A 17,052-nucleotide genomic window follows, 5' to 3' on the forward strand; every position below is an offset into this window, starting at 1 on the left:
CTGAGTCCACAGAGAGGCAGATGGTGGGGTTAGCTGCTAGCATGCCTGTTGAGGTAGGAGCTTCCTTCTTTCTGGTCATGGGGCTCAGAGGCAGGGGACCAGTCTTGAACAGTCAGGAAATGAGGATCTCCTCCTGTCTCTTCCTCTAACTGCTCAGTGGCTTAAAAAACCTCTCTCTCTCCCTCTCTCCCTCTTTCCCTCTCCCTCTTTCCCTCTCCCTCTCCCTCTCTCCCTCTCCCTCTCTCTCTCTCCCTCTCTCTCTCTCTCTCCCTCTCTCTCTCCCTCTCCCTCTCCCTCTCTCTCTCCCTCTCTCTCTCTCCCTCTCTCCCTCTTTCCCTCTCCCTCTCCCTCTCCCTCTCCCTCTCTCTCTCTCCCTCTCCCTCTCCCTCTCCTTCTCCCTCTCTCTCTCCCTCTCCCTCTCCCTCTCTCTCTCTCCCTCTCCCTCTCTCTCTCCCTCTCTCTCTCTCCCTCTCTCCCTCTCCCTCTCCCTCTCCTTCTCTCCTCTCCTTCTCTCCTCTCCTCTCCTCTCCTCTCCTTCTCTACTCTCCTTCTCCCTCCCTCTCTCCCTCTCTGCCTTACATTTCTCTTGATTTCTAGTGAATCTTTAGTCATGTGGGAACTAAGAATTTTTTTCTATGCTGCATAACAGATATTAGAATATGCATAAGTGTTTTTTTATAAAGTGTGGGGGGAATGAAACTTCTCTAAGTAACCTGAAAACTCTTCACTTCTTTTGACTCGATTCTTTTCTTTACCTCTCTCAGTAGCCCTCAGATGGTTCTGTATCTGAAGAAGAAAAGCAATATTCATTTGTCTATTTATTTTTGCCATCACGTGGGCTTCACCACTGGGGGGGGCTGACTTTTGCAGAGAGGGAGAGAGAGAGAGACCACAGCACCAAAGGTCTCCCTCCCCTCCCCCTGCCCACCCAGTGTTAAACCAAGCACCAGCTAGGTGAGCTATCAGTTATGTGCAAGAGACCAGGGCAACACTCCACACTGATAATGTCCTCTTCTGTCTTTTCTTATTTTTATGCAGTGCCAAGGATCACAAGTCCATGCAAGGTATATGTTGACTAGTGGCTCTGTAAGGGAGAAATAATATGGACCATGTCCTTCGAGAGGATAAAAGGGGAATAGCCTCCCTGGAGAGCATAGGGTGAAGGAGTTTGGGAGTGGGGGAGGGGGAATTGACCCAAATAGTCTTGTGGTTCAAATTTCTACAGCCACTGGCTGATTTGAGGAACATTTGGGCAGCACTTGACTTGCCTAACTTTCTGAAGTTGGTGGTTCTATTTTGTTTCTCAATTTATCCTCATTTCATTCTTTCTTCCTTCCTTTTTTTTTTTTTGCCTCCAGGCTATTGCTGCGGCTAAATGCCTGCACTACAAATCCACTGCTCCTCCTAGAGGCTGTTTTCTCTTTTGTTGCCCTTTTTGTTTACCGTTGTTGTTATTATTGTTGTTATTTCTGTCCTTGTTGTTGGATAGGACAGAGAGACATGGAGAGAGGAGAGGAAGACAGAGAGGGGGAGAGGAAGAGAGACACCTGCAGACCTGCTTCACAATCTGTGATGAAGCGACCCCCCCACAGGTGGGGAACTGGGGGCTTGAACAGTGATCCTTATGCTGGTCTTGGCACTTTGCCCCATGTGTGCTTAACCCACTATGCCACCATCTGGCTCCCTACCCTCATTTCTTGTCAACTTCTCTGTTTCTTCACTTCCAGGCAATCCTCTCTCTCTCTCTCTCTCTCTCTCTCTCTCCTTTTCAGCCAACACGATGGCCCAATACACTAACACTTCATTATTTTCTCTGACCCTGTTCCTTCTGCCAGCAACATGCTTGCATGTAAAAGGCATTCTGTGTTGATTTGTTTTGTTTTTAAAGAGATTTTGATTTATTTATTTTGCTTCCTGGGTGATCAATGGGGCTTGGTGCCTGCACTACAAATCCACTGCTTCTGGAGGCCATTTTTCCCACTTTTTGTTGCCATTATTGTTGTTATCATTGATGTTGTTGTTGGATAGGACAGAGAGAAATGGAAAGAGGAGGGGAAGACAGAGAGGGGGAGAGAAAGATAGACACTGGAGTTGGGGGGTAGTTCAGTGGGTTAAGCGCAAGGACCGGCAAAAGATCCCAGTTCGAGCCCCCGCTCCTCGCCTGCAGGGGAGTCGCTTCACAGGCGGTGAAGCAGGTCTGCAGGTGTCTATCTTTCTCTCCCCCTCTCTGTCTTCCCATCCTCTCTCCATTTCTCTCTGTCCTATTCAACAATGATGACATCAATAACAACAACAATAACTACAACAACAATAAAAAGGCAACAAAAGGGGAAAAGAAAGAAAGAAAGAAAGGAAGGAAGGAAGAAAATAAGGAAAGACACCTGCAGACCTGCTTCACTGCCTGTGAAGCGGCCCCCCTGCAGGTGGGGAGTGGGGGCTCGAACTGGGATCGAACTGGGGCCTTGAACCGCGATCCTTACACCAGTCCTTGCACTTCATGCCAATGTGTGCTTAACCTGCTGTGCTACCGCTCAGCCCCCAGTTTTTGGTTTTTCAGAGAGAGACAGACAGACAGACAGACAGAGAGAACAGAGCACTGCTTCACCATATATGATGTTCTGCCAAGTCTGTATCTTTTTAAAATCTTTATTTATTTATTCCCTTTTGTTGCCCTTGTTTTATTGTTGTGGTTATTATTGATGTTGTTGTTGTTGGATAGGACAGAAAGAAATGGTGAGAGGAGGGGGAGAGAAAGACAGACACCTGCAGACCTGCTTCATTACCTGTGAAGCGACTCCCCTGCAGGTGGGGAGCTGGGGGCTCAAACTGGGATTCTTTCACCGGTCCTTGTGCTTTGTGCCACCTGCACTTAACCCATTGTGCTACCGCCCGACTCCCCCAAGTCTGTATCTTTCTTCTATTTATACAGTGCAGGGGATCCAGCCCAGGCGCTTATGCGTATATGTCACAAATTCTACCATGGTGTCACCTCCCCGGCCCCTAGTTCTCCCTTCTAAGTCCTTGTCCTTACCCAGTGTTAACTGCTGCTCAAGTGTCCTCATTAATGTTGCCCTCACTCTTTAGAATTATAGTCTCACAAGGTTTCTGAGCTCCTCCTCCAATTGATACAGCCCTCTGGGGAATCATCAGGGATATAATTGAATCCAGTGACCTTTTCCAAGTCTTTGTACATTTCAATTTCTCTGGAGCGTTTGATATTCTTATCCACCATCTTGAAATACTTTTGCTCTTGGCTTCCCTCCTATCTCCTCCTGTTTCTTTTACTAGGTCTTCTTGCAGTTCGTTGAGTGAGAGCATTCTTAAAGCGTGTCACCTTTTCTCCTCTCTTGTTCATGCTGAGTTCATCCTTTGGCACCGCTTAGACTCCCACATGACAGCATGATCCCCTGGTCTGGAAGGACTGATCTCAGACCATAAAATTATATCCCAGCAATCAAGAGTCTTACCCTCTAGGTTCAACTTAGTTTTTTTTTTTTTAACCCATGTATATATTTTTTTAAGTTTATTTCTAGGAGGGGGGTAGAGTTACATACTTCAAAGAGTAAAAATTTAGAGGCAGAAATGCGTGATTACAAACGTTGGCTCTTCTACTGGCTAACCATGAGATCTTAAGCAACTTTGTCAGACAGAGCCTTTGCTTTCTCACAAACATTAAAGAGGATTTAAGAGAGCCAAGAACTAGCTCACCAGGTAGAGAGAATGCAGCTTACCTAGCACTAGGCTCTGGGTTCCAACCCTGGCACCACACAGGAGCTCTGTGAACACACGGGGGCCGGCGGGGGAGAGGGGAGGCGTTGCATGGATGTTGAAGTAGTGTGTAAGTGTCTCTTCCTCTAATCTTTTATTTCTGTCTCGCTACATAGAATGAATGAAAAAAAAATCAGGTCAGGAAACTGCTCAGTACCATTGTGCACACATGTATGGTCCTACATTATTCCAAGGCATGATATTTAATAAAAACAACAACAAAATGTTTCTTTTGGGAAAAATGAATATTACAAGTGGATAGAGTATCAATTGGTATTATGAACACGTTAAAGTATTGATAACTCACATGCACTATTGCAGTGGAATTTTCAGACTCACCCTATGAAGTAGGTACTCCTTGGATTCTGATAGGGAGGGTCAGAACAATGGGACTTGAGAGTCGGAGTGTATCCAGAGATTCAGGTAGTAAGTGACATGACCCAAACTGGAACCTAGATCTGCCCAGGTGTGGAACTCCACACTGTTTTCAGCCTTGATTTTCAGACTGACTAGATAAAACACAAGATTCGTCTTCTGAGCTACCTCTGACATTAAATTTATTGGCATTAGTTTTGCCTATTTCCAAGCTGCATAGAACCAAAGTAACTCCATCCCAAAATCAACCCTGGTCATGACCAATCTTTTCAACTTAACTCTTGTGTGTGTGTGTGTGTGTGTGTGTGTGTGTGTGTGTGTGTGTGTGTGTGTGCGTGCCTCCAGGGATCCTCAGTGCCTGCACCACGAATCCACTGCTCCTAGAGGCTATTTTTTCCATTTTGTTGCCCTTGTTGTTTTATCGTTGTTGTAGTTATTATTGATGTCGTTGTTGTTGGATAGGACAGAGAGAAATGGAGAGAGGAGGGGAAGACAGAGAGGGGGAGAGAAAGACAGACACCTGCAGACCTGCTTCACTGCTTGTGAAGCGACTCCCCTACAGGTGGGTAACCGGGGGCTCAAACCAGGATCCTTATGCCCATCCTTGCACTTCACTCCACGTGCGCTTAACCCACGTGCACTACCACCGGACTCCCTCAACTTAACTCTTAGAAAGCACATGACAGAGAAGTGAAAACATTTGCTGGGAAGTAAAGCTGAACACTAGGAAACACGACAAACTCTTGGTTGAGACTCCTCCCCAAATTTGACTGCACAAGCCAGATGGTACTTACTTCAGCTGTAGTTTCTGAAAATGTCCATCAGCTCCCTAAATTAAGTGATAGTGGGTAGCCTTTAAGCTTTTAAATGCTATCGTTTTCATCTGTGAATAGAGCCAGTTGCTTCACAATTCTAATACTGTTTCCTGAAGGATCCATAAAATGCACAAGAAAGGAAAGTAAGTTTAGGAGTCAAAGCAGATTCCTGACAATGCTAAGTCTTCATCCAAATGGATCTTAATTCCCTATACTCTGCAGGGCTATCATACCCAACTCAAGCAAAAGTTGCTGTTGAAGGCATGGTTAACTTATTCTAGTTATCGAGTGACAAGAGATGGTCACTAGAGTAAGATGTAGATCAGAGAGAATTCTATTTGACACTCCATTTTTACATTGGTGATTCATACTTTTAAACTTGAGGAATCTTGGGCTGAGGAGACAGCATAAAGGTTATGCAAAAGACTTTCATGCTTGTGTCTCTGAGGTCTGAGGTTCAATCTCCAGTACCACCATAAGCTAGAGTTAAGCTGTGCTCTGCTTTCTCTGTATCTTTCTCTCTGAATCACTTTCATTAAAATAAAATAAAAAATGTGGGGATTCCTTGACAGTTGATTAAGAATTAATATTTTGTAGCTTGGAAGGTTGTGCTGTGGGTGGAATCTCAGACTGCAAGCATGAGGTCTCCAGCTCTATCTCCTGCATGTCATATACTAGAGAGATTCTTTTATTCTCTCTTTTCCTTTCTCATAAATAAATATTTTTTAAAAGAATAAGAAAAAAAAGAAAATTTCCCATTTCTTCCAAGGAAAATGCTCCAACTTTGGAATCAGACATATCTGAATCTGAATCTTGACATCCATACTTATTAGCTATGTTTCTTTAAGCAAGTGACTTAAGCAATGAGTGCTTCCATCTCTTGATCCATAAAATGGGAATCATCACACAAATTTTACAAGATTGTGGTGAGTGCACTTAGGGAGCAAAGGGAGAGTCATTTGGAAGACAGGCTTAGTCACCTGGTTGAGTGCACACATTACAGTGCACAAGGACCCAGGTTCAAGCCCCCAGACCCCACCTGTAGGGGGACAGCTGTGCAAGTAGTGAAGCAATATTGCAGGTGTCTCTCTGTCTCCCTCCCTCTCTGTCACCCCCAGTCCTCTCTGGCTGTCTCTATATCCAATAAATAAATAAATGAAGATAATAAAAAAAATTTTTAAAAGGAAGACAGACTTTGGGTCCCCAATTTGCAGCCTACCAGCTGTGGGATCACTCGGTTACTCTGTTTCTTGGGTTCTCCATATATGAAATAGGAATCATCATCACAGTTACCAATTTCATGAGGGTTATTGTGAGGATGAAAGGAGTTAATATGTATGAAGCATTTTCAGTCTAAAACATAAGCACTTCCTCCAGAATTAATAGCTAGCATTATAATATTAGCATCTGGCACACAATAAATATTCAATAAATGGTAACCAGCATCCAGCTTAGTTTAGAAATATCTAGGAGAGGAGCTATGTCTTTCCTTTGCACAGTTCTCACATAGCTCCTCATGAACTGTTCCGTAAGTATACTGAGTATACGTATACCAGGTGAGTTGACTGTCCCCATCATGTTTGAGTCCTCAGCGTCCCACCTGCAGGGGAGTCGCTTCACAAGTGGTGAAGCAGGTCTGCAGGTGTCTGTCTTTCTCTCCCCTTCTCTGTCTTCCCCTCCTCTCTCCATTTCTCTCTGTCCTATCCCAACATGATGACATCAACTATTAAAACCACCTATTAAAACATAGCCCCCACCATTTCCCACACATGAAAATAGAATACATTGACAGCGTATCCTAGAGTGGTTGATATTACAAAGCACTAGTTTCACTCAGAGAGTAGCCATGCAGAATGTAAAGCCAGCAATACCTGCCAACGGTTTTCACCTTTGTCTCTAACAGGCGTTTCCCCAGCATCTTCTGCGGCAGTGTTTTCTTTATTGTGTGTAGGTCAGAAGTGCTCAACTAGGTCCTTCAGATGCAGCAGCATCATTCATCACGTCAGGATCACCTCACCCATCCCAGTAGCAGTTCATTGTAAGGTGACTAAGAAAGAGAAATCTTGGGAGTCGGGCGGTAGTGCAGCGGGTTAAGCGCAGGTGGCACAAAGTGCAAGGACTGTCATAAGGATCCTGGTTCGAGTCCCCGGCGTCCCACCTGCAGGGGCATCACTTCACAAGCGGTGAAGCAGGTCTGCAGGGGTCTATCTTTCTCTTTCCCTCTCTGTCTTCCCCTCCTCTCTCCATTTCTCTCTGTCCTATCCCAACATGATAGCATCAATAACAACAACAATAACTACAACCATAAAACAATAAAGGCAACAAAAGGGTATAAACAAATAAATAAATATTAATAAATAAATAAAATAAAAAAGAGAGAGAGCTCAGTTAACACTGAACAAAAAAAAGCATCATGCAAAGTATCTGGTCCCTTATAAGTCCTTTCACTTGAAGCCACACTTCCAAGAATCCATGGTCAAAGTTAAGTGAGGTTCTGTTATAACTGGCTGAGCCAGGAAGCCATATTCATTTAAAACAGTGGTTCATCAAGTAAAACTTTCAGTCTACAAGCATCTTGGACCTACTGAACCAAAAACTTTAGGCATGGGAACCACCACTCTCAGTTCTCTTTAACAAGTCCTGAAGAGAGGTTCCAATGTCTACTCTGATCTAGATTCTGCTGGCGATTAGTTAAGATTCACAGAGCTAGTGATCTCCAAGGAATACAGTTCTTAAGAAAAACAATGCTTCCAAAAGAAAAGAGAGAGGGAGTTGGTATTATCCAAAATACCCTTCTGATTGCAGTAGGAGCTGAGGTCAGACACTGCACAGAAGCTTGACTGTTAAGTTTAGTTAGAATTATCAAAAGACACATGCAAAAAAGGCAGTCCTGGGCAGTAAGGCAAGGAGCAAAGATTCAGTGATGACCTGTAGGGAGTGCAGGAGGCTGGTCTGGGCTTGATCACATGAATTTAGTCCTTTTCCAGTATCTGCTGTAGGAAGCATCTTCCTATGCCAGAGAACGGCCCTACATTCCCATCCCCTTCACTCTGTTGTATTACCTTTTATATGTGCATCTCCTTTGACTTGAATTCAAAACCAGAAAGAGCAGACCCTGCCCATGGAGTCATAAAGGGGGATGCTGACAGCTTCACAAAGCCCTCACCTCATTTCTTATACTCCTCTCTCAGGTACAGTGAGCAGGAAGTGGCAGGTTAATAGCAAGCTGTGTCACGCCAGGACTCATTTCCAGTGTATTATCACCTGAGAGTAACTTCCCAAAGATGGAAGGAAATAAAGTTCCTGTGCCTGCCTTACCCATGTGCCACCTACATAATTATATTTTTTTATTTATAAAAAGGAAACATTGACAAAACCATAGGATAAGAGGGGTACAACTTCGCACAATTCCCACCACCAGAACTCTGTATCCCTTCCCCTCCCCTGACAGCTTCCCTATTCTTTATCCCTCTGGGAGCATGGACCCAGGGTCATTGTGGGGTGCAGAAGGTGGAAGGTCTGGCTTCTGTAATTGCTTCCCCATTGAACATGAGTGTTGGCAGGTTGATCCATACTCCCAGTCTGCCTCTCTCTTTCCCTAGTGGGGTGGGTCTCTGGGGAAGCGGAGCTCCAGGACACATTGGTGGGGTCTGTCCAGGGAAGTCTGGTCGGCATCATGCTGGCATCCGGAACCTAGTAGCTGACGAGAGAATTCATTGCTTTCATTTTCGAAGTTGTTGATGGGTGTCAGGGCTCAGCCATAGAAGACTTACTCATATGTGAGTCCCTGTTCAATCTGTGGCCCATCAGACAGCTCAAAGCCAAGCAATGATAGGGCAGTTGTAGTCTCTCTTTCTCTCTCATAGAAAAAATAATGATAAAATAAATTGGGGCCCAGCAGTGGCACACTCATGAGCAAGGTCATGGATTCAAGCCCTGGGTTCTACCTATGGGGGAAGCTTCATGAGTGGTGAAGCAGGACTGCAGGTGTCGCAATTTCTCTTCCCCTCTATCTCCTCCACCTCTCTCAATTTCCCCCTTACCTCTCTAGTAAAAAGAAAAGAAAATAGGAAAAAATGGTCACCAGGAGTGGTGGACACATAGTGTAGGCACCTAATTGCAGCAATAACCCTGGTGCCAATAAAAAAATGATAATAACAAAAATAAAATAAACTGGGTCGACCAGAAGCTGATTCAACAGTAGAGTGTGTGAGAGAGACCCTGAATTCAGTCTCTAGCACAGAACTGTGGCACTGGGTGTAGTGTAGAGCTATACCCTGTAATCTTACTCTTTTTTTTTTAAAGGGACCAGGTGGTGATGCACCTGGTTGAGCATACATGTTACAGTGTTCAAGGACCCAGGTTCCAGCCCCCAGTCCCCACTTGCAGAGGGAAAGCTTTGCAAGTGGTGAAGCAGACTGTAGCCAGGTGTCTCTCTCTCTCTCTCTCTCTCCCTACTCTCTCAATTTCTGGTTGTCTCTATCCAATAAATAAAGATAATAATTAAAAAAAATAAGTGGATAACATTGATGAATTAGATCCTAATTGCCAATGTCTGGCTTTCCTTTTTCATTGAAGATTACTTCAAGGTCAGTGAATGCAAGAGAGTAAACATAAAATAAAAGGGCATTAAAAAAAAAAAAAAGATAAACGGGGCCGTGGAAGCATGAGGTCCCTATTTTCATGTCTGGCATTGCAGATGCCGCAGTGAAGCTCTAGTTAGTTTTCTTTGTTCCAAATAATAATAATAATAATAGAAAATAAAATGCCGAAAGTTAACAGGTCTAAAAGGGCCATGTGTCCTCACCTTTCACCTGGGAAAATTACTACTGTGAGCTGAACCTATCAGCTGCTTAGACAGTCCTACAATACTCACATCTGAATGACTCGCACTGTATCTAAAACTTTCATTTTCCTTTCCATAAAGGCTCATTCAAATGCTGATACAATTGTTCTTCCAAACTTCCTAAGAAAAGAAATACAGTCAGATCTGTGAATAACAGATCAGCTTTTACATCAGTTGGATTTCCCCTCTCCTCTGCCCCCCTTCCCAAATGATATGATTCCTAAACCACACTGAGGCAAATGTGTGTTTACTTTGAGAAGTAAAAATGTTAACATTTAAGCTGAAAGGCTGTTTCAGCTTTAAGGTACTTAATTGCCTTACAGCATATAATAAACCGAGCCCATCTTGTCATTCAACTAATGGAGGGAGTGATAAAGAGATAGCAGCCCAGGACCCTATTCATTCCAGTTTTCCTTTGTACTTGGTTTACTTTGGCATCTTGCCTCATGTGTATTTTACACTTCCTTACATTTTGTACATCCCTGTCTGACAAATACTTGTCAAACAAAAACTAAACAGATTTATAACCCCTTAACTTGAAATGAGCCAAAATTGAACTGCCAAAACTTTATGACTTTTTTTCTTTCAGAGTTTTCCACAACATTGGTTCAAACAGACAAACCCCACTCGAGGTCAAGCTGAGGTCATTTCACTTTCATTACTAAAATATAATTTACAATATGCCAGACCTAAACAAGTTTAGCCTAAAGGGTTTGTCTAATGTAAACCATCTGTTCCTCAACAATACAGCTAATTTCCTGCTGTCACCGTGCAGTCTACTGACTGCCTCTTTAAGGGCTTTTATGATTTTTTAACTAGTTCAGGATTTATGTAAAATTTGAAAATGAGTCTGTAGTTAAGACTCATTTGTACCAAGTAACTTGAACATTTAAAAAATGCAAATCACTGTGTAAATTGTTCCCCTGAAACCAAGCTCTGAACAGCTTTTTCTCTTTTTTTTTCTTTCTTTCTTTCTTTTTTCTTTCTTTCTGAGTTCTCAAGACCAACTGTGGCACAGGTGTTCCCAGAAAAGTGTTTGTGAAATGTACCATTGTAGTTGCTTTCTGTGCTTCTCTCCAGAGCAGATCCCCAAATTTGGTTATGACGAGCCAGGCTAGAATACGACACTTTGTTTCTATTAGCTAGGAAAGAGTTGGGATTATAAACTATCTGGCCTATCAGGTACTGGGGTCTAGGTGTACTTGCATGTGTCTGTATCAGAAACAGAACAGTTGGAATTCCAAAGACTGACCACAGGCTGAAGCCTGACCTCTCACAGCCCTCCAAAGTTTCAGGCCCCAGGCTGAGCTTCCAGAACCATCCTCTGCCAAACTAGGACTGTGGGCCTCTCTGTTCTCAAACAGAATGAGGTGGCTAAAACAGAAGGCTTTGTACATGAAGCTAAAGCGATTTAGGAACTGCTGATAATTCTCTTGTTTTTTAAGCATTTCTTTAAAAAAATTATTACCTTTATTTATTGGATAGAGACAGCTAGAAATCAAGAGGGTAGGGGGAGATAGAGAGGGAGAGAGAAAGAGACCTGCAGCACTACTTCACCACTTGCAGTTTTCCCCTCCAGGTGGGGACTGCCGGCTCCACCCCTGCATCGTATGTCACATGTGCACTACCATCCAGGCCCGTGATGGAAATTCTTGATATTTATTTTAAGCTTCTTTTTCCATCTGTAGAATGGTAAGAGTAAGAGTTCTTTCAAAAGCAAATCAAAGAAAACTAACATGCTTACCTCACGGTAGGGGAATGTGGTTGGCCATAGCCATGAAGCCTGAAGGGCTACCTATCAGCTCAGCGCCAAGGTCCTGTCCATCCTTCCCCTCTTCTCTTCCAGCCTTCAGAAGTTTCCATTCCCATCTCCCACTATGCCCTCTTCCATAGGGGCTCTTGCTTCCTTTGTCCTCATATCTCCCAGAATCCTCAGAAGAACAACTCCATTCCTACTCAATTCCCCCACCTACCTTCAGCCTCCAGAACACATTTCTGTTGGTCTTAAAATTATCAACCAGAAGATAACAAGGAACGGTTAAGACAGGAAAATCTATTTCTAAGGGCTGAAAGATAGCACGGAGGTAGCACACCAGATTTGCATGCTTGAGATCTGAGAGGGTCAGCCTTTAGCACTACCATGTGCCGGAGCTGACATTCTCGCCTCATCCCCTCCCTCCACCCATGAAAACAAAGCGATCTTCATAAGAAAATATATTTTAATTATATTTCTTTTTAAAAATATTTATTTATTCCCTTTTGTTGCCCTTGTTTTATTGTTGTAGTTATTATTGTTGTCATCATTGTTAGCTAGGACAGAGAGAAATGGAGAGAGGAAGGGAAGACAGAGAGGAGGAGAAAAAGATAGACACCTGCAGACCTGCTTCACCGCCTGTGAAGCGACCCCCCCCCCCGGCTGGTGGGGGGCCGGGGGCTTGAACCGGGATCCTTACACTGGTCCCTGCACTTTGTGCCACGTGCGCCTAACCCACTGCGCTACTGCCCGACCCCCTATATTTCTTAGAAGATGCAGCCTGGGTGGTAGTATAGTGGCTGGAGTTTTGAACTTGCAAGTATGGTATCCAGCATTTGATCTCTGGCACCATATATGCTAGAGTGATGTTCTAGTTTGTCTTTTTTTGTTGTTTTTTGCCTCCAAGATTATCACTGGGTCTCAGTGTTTCAGTGCCTGCCCTACAAATCCACTGCTCTTTTGGTCTTTTTTTTTTTTTTTTTTCCTGATTTTTTGTATAGGACAGAGGAAAATTGAAAGGGGAGGGGAAGATACAAAGGGAGAATGATAGACACCTGCAGACAGGCTTCACTGCTTCTGATAAAACACCCCTGCAGGTGGGGAGCTAGGACTCGAACTGGGATCCTTGTGCTTCATACAAAGTTATGCTTAACCTGGTACACCACTTCCCAGCCCCCTAGTTTGTCTTCTCTCCCTCTCTTTCTTTCTCTCTCTCTCTTTATCCATCACAAGGAGAAAAATTATAGACTAAAAATATTAAGGCTATAAATGAGTCAAATTATTTTCCTTTGCTGTACTTCACAGACTCCCTAGTGAGAATAATAATGCTGGGGGGTTGGGTGGTAGTGCAGCAGGTTAAGCGCACATCCCGGTTGGAGCTCCTGGTTCCCCACCTGCAGAGGAGTCGCTTCACAGGCGGTGAAGCAGGTCTGCAGGTGTCTTTCCTCCTCTCTGTCTTCCTTCCTCTCTCCATTTCTCTCTGTCCTATCCAACAACAATGACATCAATAACAATAACAATAACTACAACAACCATAAAAAACAAGGGCAACAACAAAAAGAATAATAATGCTGAATTAAAGGGCATTTATTGGATAAAAATGACTATTATACATTACTGTTTTTAATCCCTACTATAATATGGAAACTATATTGCATTATTTCCTAGCTTTGAAAACAGAGATTCAAAAGACTAAAAAAAAAAAAAAAAATTCACCCAGGTTCAGCCAGCTAATATATAGGAGGTACCCCACAGGGTTGCTATATGAAATGATTTGATGTTTATTAAGTGTTTAGAGCAGTGTTTGGCCTATAGCAAGTGTCATTTAAGTGTTATTATTAATAGAAATCAATACATTCACATGTAGATTTAGATTTGTGTAAGTGCAGAGCCCAAATGCTTTGAGGTATACCACATTACTTATGGGTTAGTTTCAGAGGAGCAGGGATCCCTAGCTCTTCAGTATATTAATTTTATATTCCTAGGGTTAGTTTGTAACTCTTACTTTCCCTCAAAAAAAGTTCATTTTTCAGTCCCTTACTACCCTTCTCTATCACTAAAAGCTTGGTGATCACATTAAGTCACAAAGTAAGTAGTGCTGTCATGCCATTTCAAGTACCTTCACATTGCCTGGATTTATTTACATCACCAGGAAGAAAGTTCTAGTGGAAATTCCACTCATATCATGCAAAGAAAAATTCATCATGAGAATACTTTGCACAGGATGGAGAAATAGCATAGTGGTTATACAAAATACGTTCATGCCAGTATTCTGAAGTTCCAGGTTCAATCCTGAGCACCACCATAAGCCAGAGCTGAGCACTGCTATGGCATTTCTCTCTCTCTCTCTCTCTCTCTCCCGCTCCCTTCCTCTCTCCATCCCTCCATCCTTCCCTGCCTCCTTTCTTTCCTCCCTCCTGTCATTGAAATATAATAAATACAGCATCCTTATAAAGAGAACACTTTGCACAAAATCAGAATCATCACAGTGATGCAAAAGGAAAAAAATAGGATTGGTTCAAGGAGTTAATTCTCCTGTTATCCACTTCCTGTTCTCTCAAAGGAACTCCAGGGCTCCCACAAGAATCCAGGTTCAATAAACAAAGAGAAAAGGCTGTGGATGCAGAAGAAATGGTGTGATTCAATCAAGTGGAGAGATTCTTTCACACTTTTTATACAGTTTTTTCCATTTTATACATTTCTATCGGTTATAAATGTTTACGTTTTCCCATTTTAAAAATCATTTATTTCAAATTATTGTGGTAGTACATGGTTAAACACATAAGTGTTTAGTAAGAAAGCATGAAGTGAAAAAATCTTCCATCTCTCCCAACTCCTAGTTCTTACCTCTGAAACCCTTCAATAACTACTGCTATATGCTGAGTCTCCTTTCAAAGTTTCATTATGCACATGCCTGAATATGTTCAGTTTTCTCTTCTTTTACACCAAAGTAGCATACAATTGTTTTCAATGTTTTATCTTTATTTATTGGATAGAGACAGCCAGAAATCCAGAGGGTAGGGGGTCATAGGGAGAGAGACAGAGACACTTGGAGCCCCGTTTCACCACTTGCAAAGCTTTTCCCCTCCGGGTGGGGCCTGGGTCCTTGTACATTGTAACATGTGCTCAACCAGGTGCGCCACCACCTGGACTTGGCTGTTTTTTTTGTTTTTTTTTTTTTAATTTAGAAATAGGATTTGAAGATTTTCCACACACAGAAATTGACCTCTTTTATCCTTGAAAATACATATTACTACTCTACCTACAAGCTTTACTATAATTTACTTAATCAGTCTCTTTTTGGTAGATATTTAGGTCAATTCTTTTTTTTTTCCCCCCTCCTTTTTTCCCCTTTTGAGATTTAGGTCAATTCTTATATTTTTGCTACTACAAACCATAGCATAATAAATGGGGATAGATGAATAAGCTTTAATTTACTAAAAGTTGAAAAGAATACTTCCATTAAGTTCCAACAGAAATAACTTTCCTGTAAGATGTTTCCAAACAGAAAGTTCACAAGTCCACTATAATGAATAAATGATCCCCATTTATAACAAGATGTATTATTTTCATAGAAGAATCAATCCTTGAATCTGGGCATTGGTGCACCCAGTTCAGTGCATATATCACCATGATTAAGGACCCAGCTTCCAGCCCCTGCTTCCCACCTGCAACAGGAAAGCTTCAAGAGTGGTGGCACAGCTTTGCAAGTCTCTCGGTCTCTCGGTGTCTCTCTCTCTCTCTTTCTCTCCCCCCCCCCATCTTCCCCCTCTCCCCTCTCAATTTCTCTCTGTCCCATCAAGTTAAAATAGAAAGAAAAAATGGCCACCAGGAGCAGTGGATTCATCATGCTGGCACCAAACCCCCAAAATAGCCTTGGTGGCAATTTAAAAAAAAAAGTTTAAAAAAACAAGAATTAATTTTTTTCTAAATCATCCATTTTTCTTCTTCTAAGTAGATGTTTTACTATTAGCATTTTAATACTTATAATTAGGCTTGTGGGAAATCTGCCCTGGGAAACATCAGCCTACTATAGAGTAAATCACCATGGATTCTAAATTAGTAAAGGTAGGGCACCTGGTTGAGCACACATCTTACAGTGATCAAGGACCCAGGTTCAAGTCCCCAGTCTCCACCTGCAGGGGGAAAGCTTTGTGAGTGGTGAAGCAGGGCTACAGGTCTCTCTCCCAACCACCCCCTTCCCTCTTGATTTCTGGCTCTCTCTATCCAATAAATAAATAAAGATAATACAAAAACATTTTAAAATAAAGTTTAAAAGACTTTTTTTACTGAGTTTTCTTTTTTTAATTTTAATTTCCCAAATTATTGTCTTATACTTTATAAGGAGAGCTTTGAATTCTATATGTATTTGTACCATTGCAGGTTTCAGTTGGAAGACTTATAGTAGCAGTATTTTAAAAAGTCGGGAGTTGGGCGGTAACGCAGCGGGTTAAGCTAACATGGCCCAAAGTGCAAGGACCAGCGTAAGGATCCGGGTTCCAGTCCCCCACCCCCCACCCCCTGGCTCCCCACCTGCAGGGGAGTCGCTTCACAGGCGGCGAAGCAGGTCTGCAGGTGTCTATCTTTCTCTCCTCCTCCTTGTCTTCCCCTCCTCTCTCCATTTCTCTCTGTCCTATCCAACAACAATGACATCAATAACAATAAAACAACACGGGCAACAAAAGGGAATAAATAAATGAATTTTTTTTTAAGTCTTGTATGTTTTGCAGAGCTGGACCTCATGTCTATGCATTTTCACCACTTCTGCATGTTTTTTTAACTTCCTACTCAGATAGAGCGAGACAGTGTGAGCGAGATTAGGAGAGATACCACAATGGTGGAGTTTCCCCCAGTGCGGTAGCTCCTCCTACTTGGTGCCAGGTCTTAAATGTAGACTGTGTAGTATAGGGCAAAATGTAAGCTCCACCTGGCCAGCTCTCAATGACCCATTAAAGAATAAGAGTTCAGGGACTCAGGCAGTAGTGCAGTGGGTTAAGCGCATGTGGTGCAAAGTGCTAGGACTTTCGTAAGGATCCCGGTTCGAGTCCCCGGCTCCCCACCTGCAGGGGAGTCACTACACAGGCGATGAAGCAGGTCAGCAGGTGTCTGTCTTTCTCTCCTCCTCTCTGTCTTTCCTTCCTCTCTCCATTTCTCTCTGCCCTATCCAACAACGAACGATGACATAAATAAGAACAATAACTACAACAACAGTAAAAAGACAAGGACAACAAAAGGGAAAATAAATAAAATTTTTTAAAAAAGAATAAGAGTTCAAAGTGCATGGGAATTTTTTTTAATCATATGTATTTATACATGCTTCACCTTTATGGCTTTTTACCTAACTGCACTAAATATCTGGCTAGATAGGAGATAAATTTTAAAAAGAAGGAAACAAATAAATGATATTATAGATGTTTATTATCAAGATCCAGTGTTACAGCAGATTAATACTATTTTAATGGGGAGCTAGATAGTTCCTCCTGTCTTAAGATCAA

At 42.6% G+C, this 17,052-nt stretch overlaps 1 protein-coding gene across 2 annotated transcripts in view; it reads left to right on the top strand.

The window, feature by feature from the left end:
• ROR1 (receptor tyrosine kinase like orphan receptor 1) overlaps nt 1–17,052 on the top strand; it is a 467,044-nt gene that overhangs the window by 444,424 nt on the left and 5,568 nt on the right. The gene's annotated exons all lie outside the window — the stretch shown is intronic.

Source organism: Erinaceus europaeus, chromosome 13 (assembly GCF_950295315.1).
Source record: "Erinaceus europaeus chromosome 13, mEriEur2.1, whole genome shotgun sequence".
In the NCBI taxonomy this organism is placed as follows: Eukaryota; Metazoa; Chordata; class Mammalia; order Eulipotyphla; family Erinaceidae; genus Erinaceus; species Erinaceus europaeus.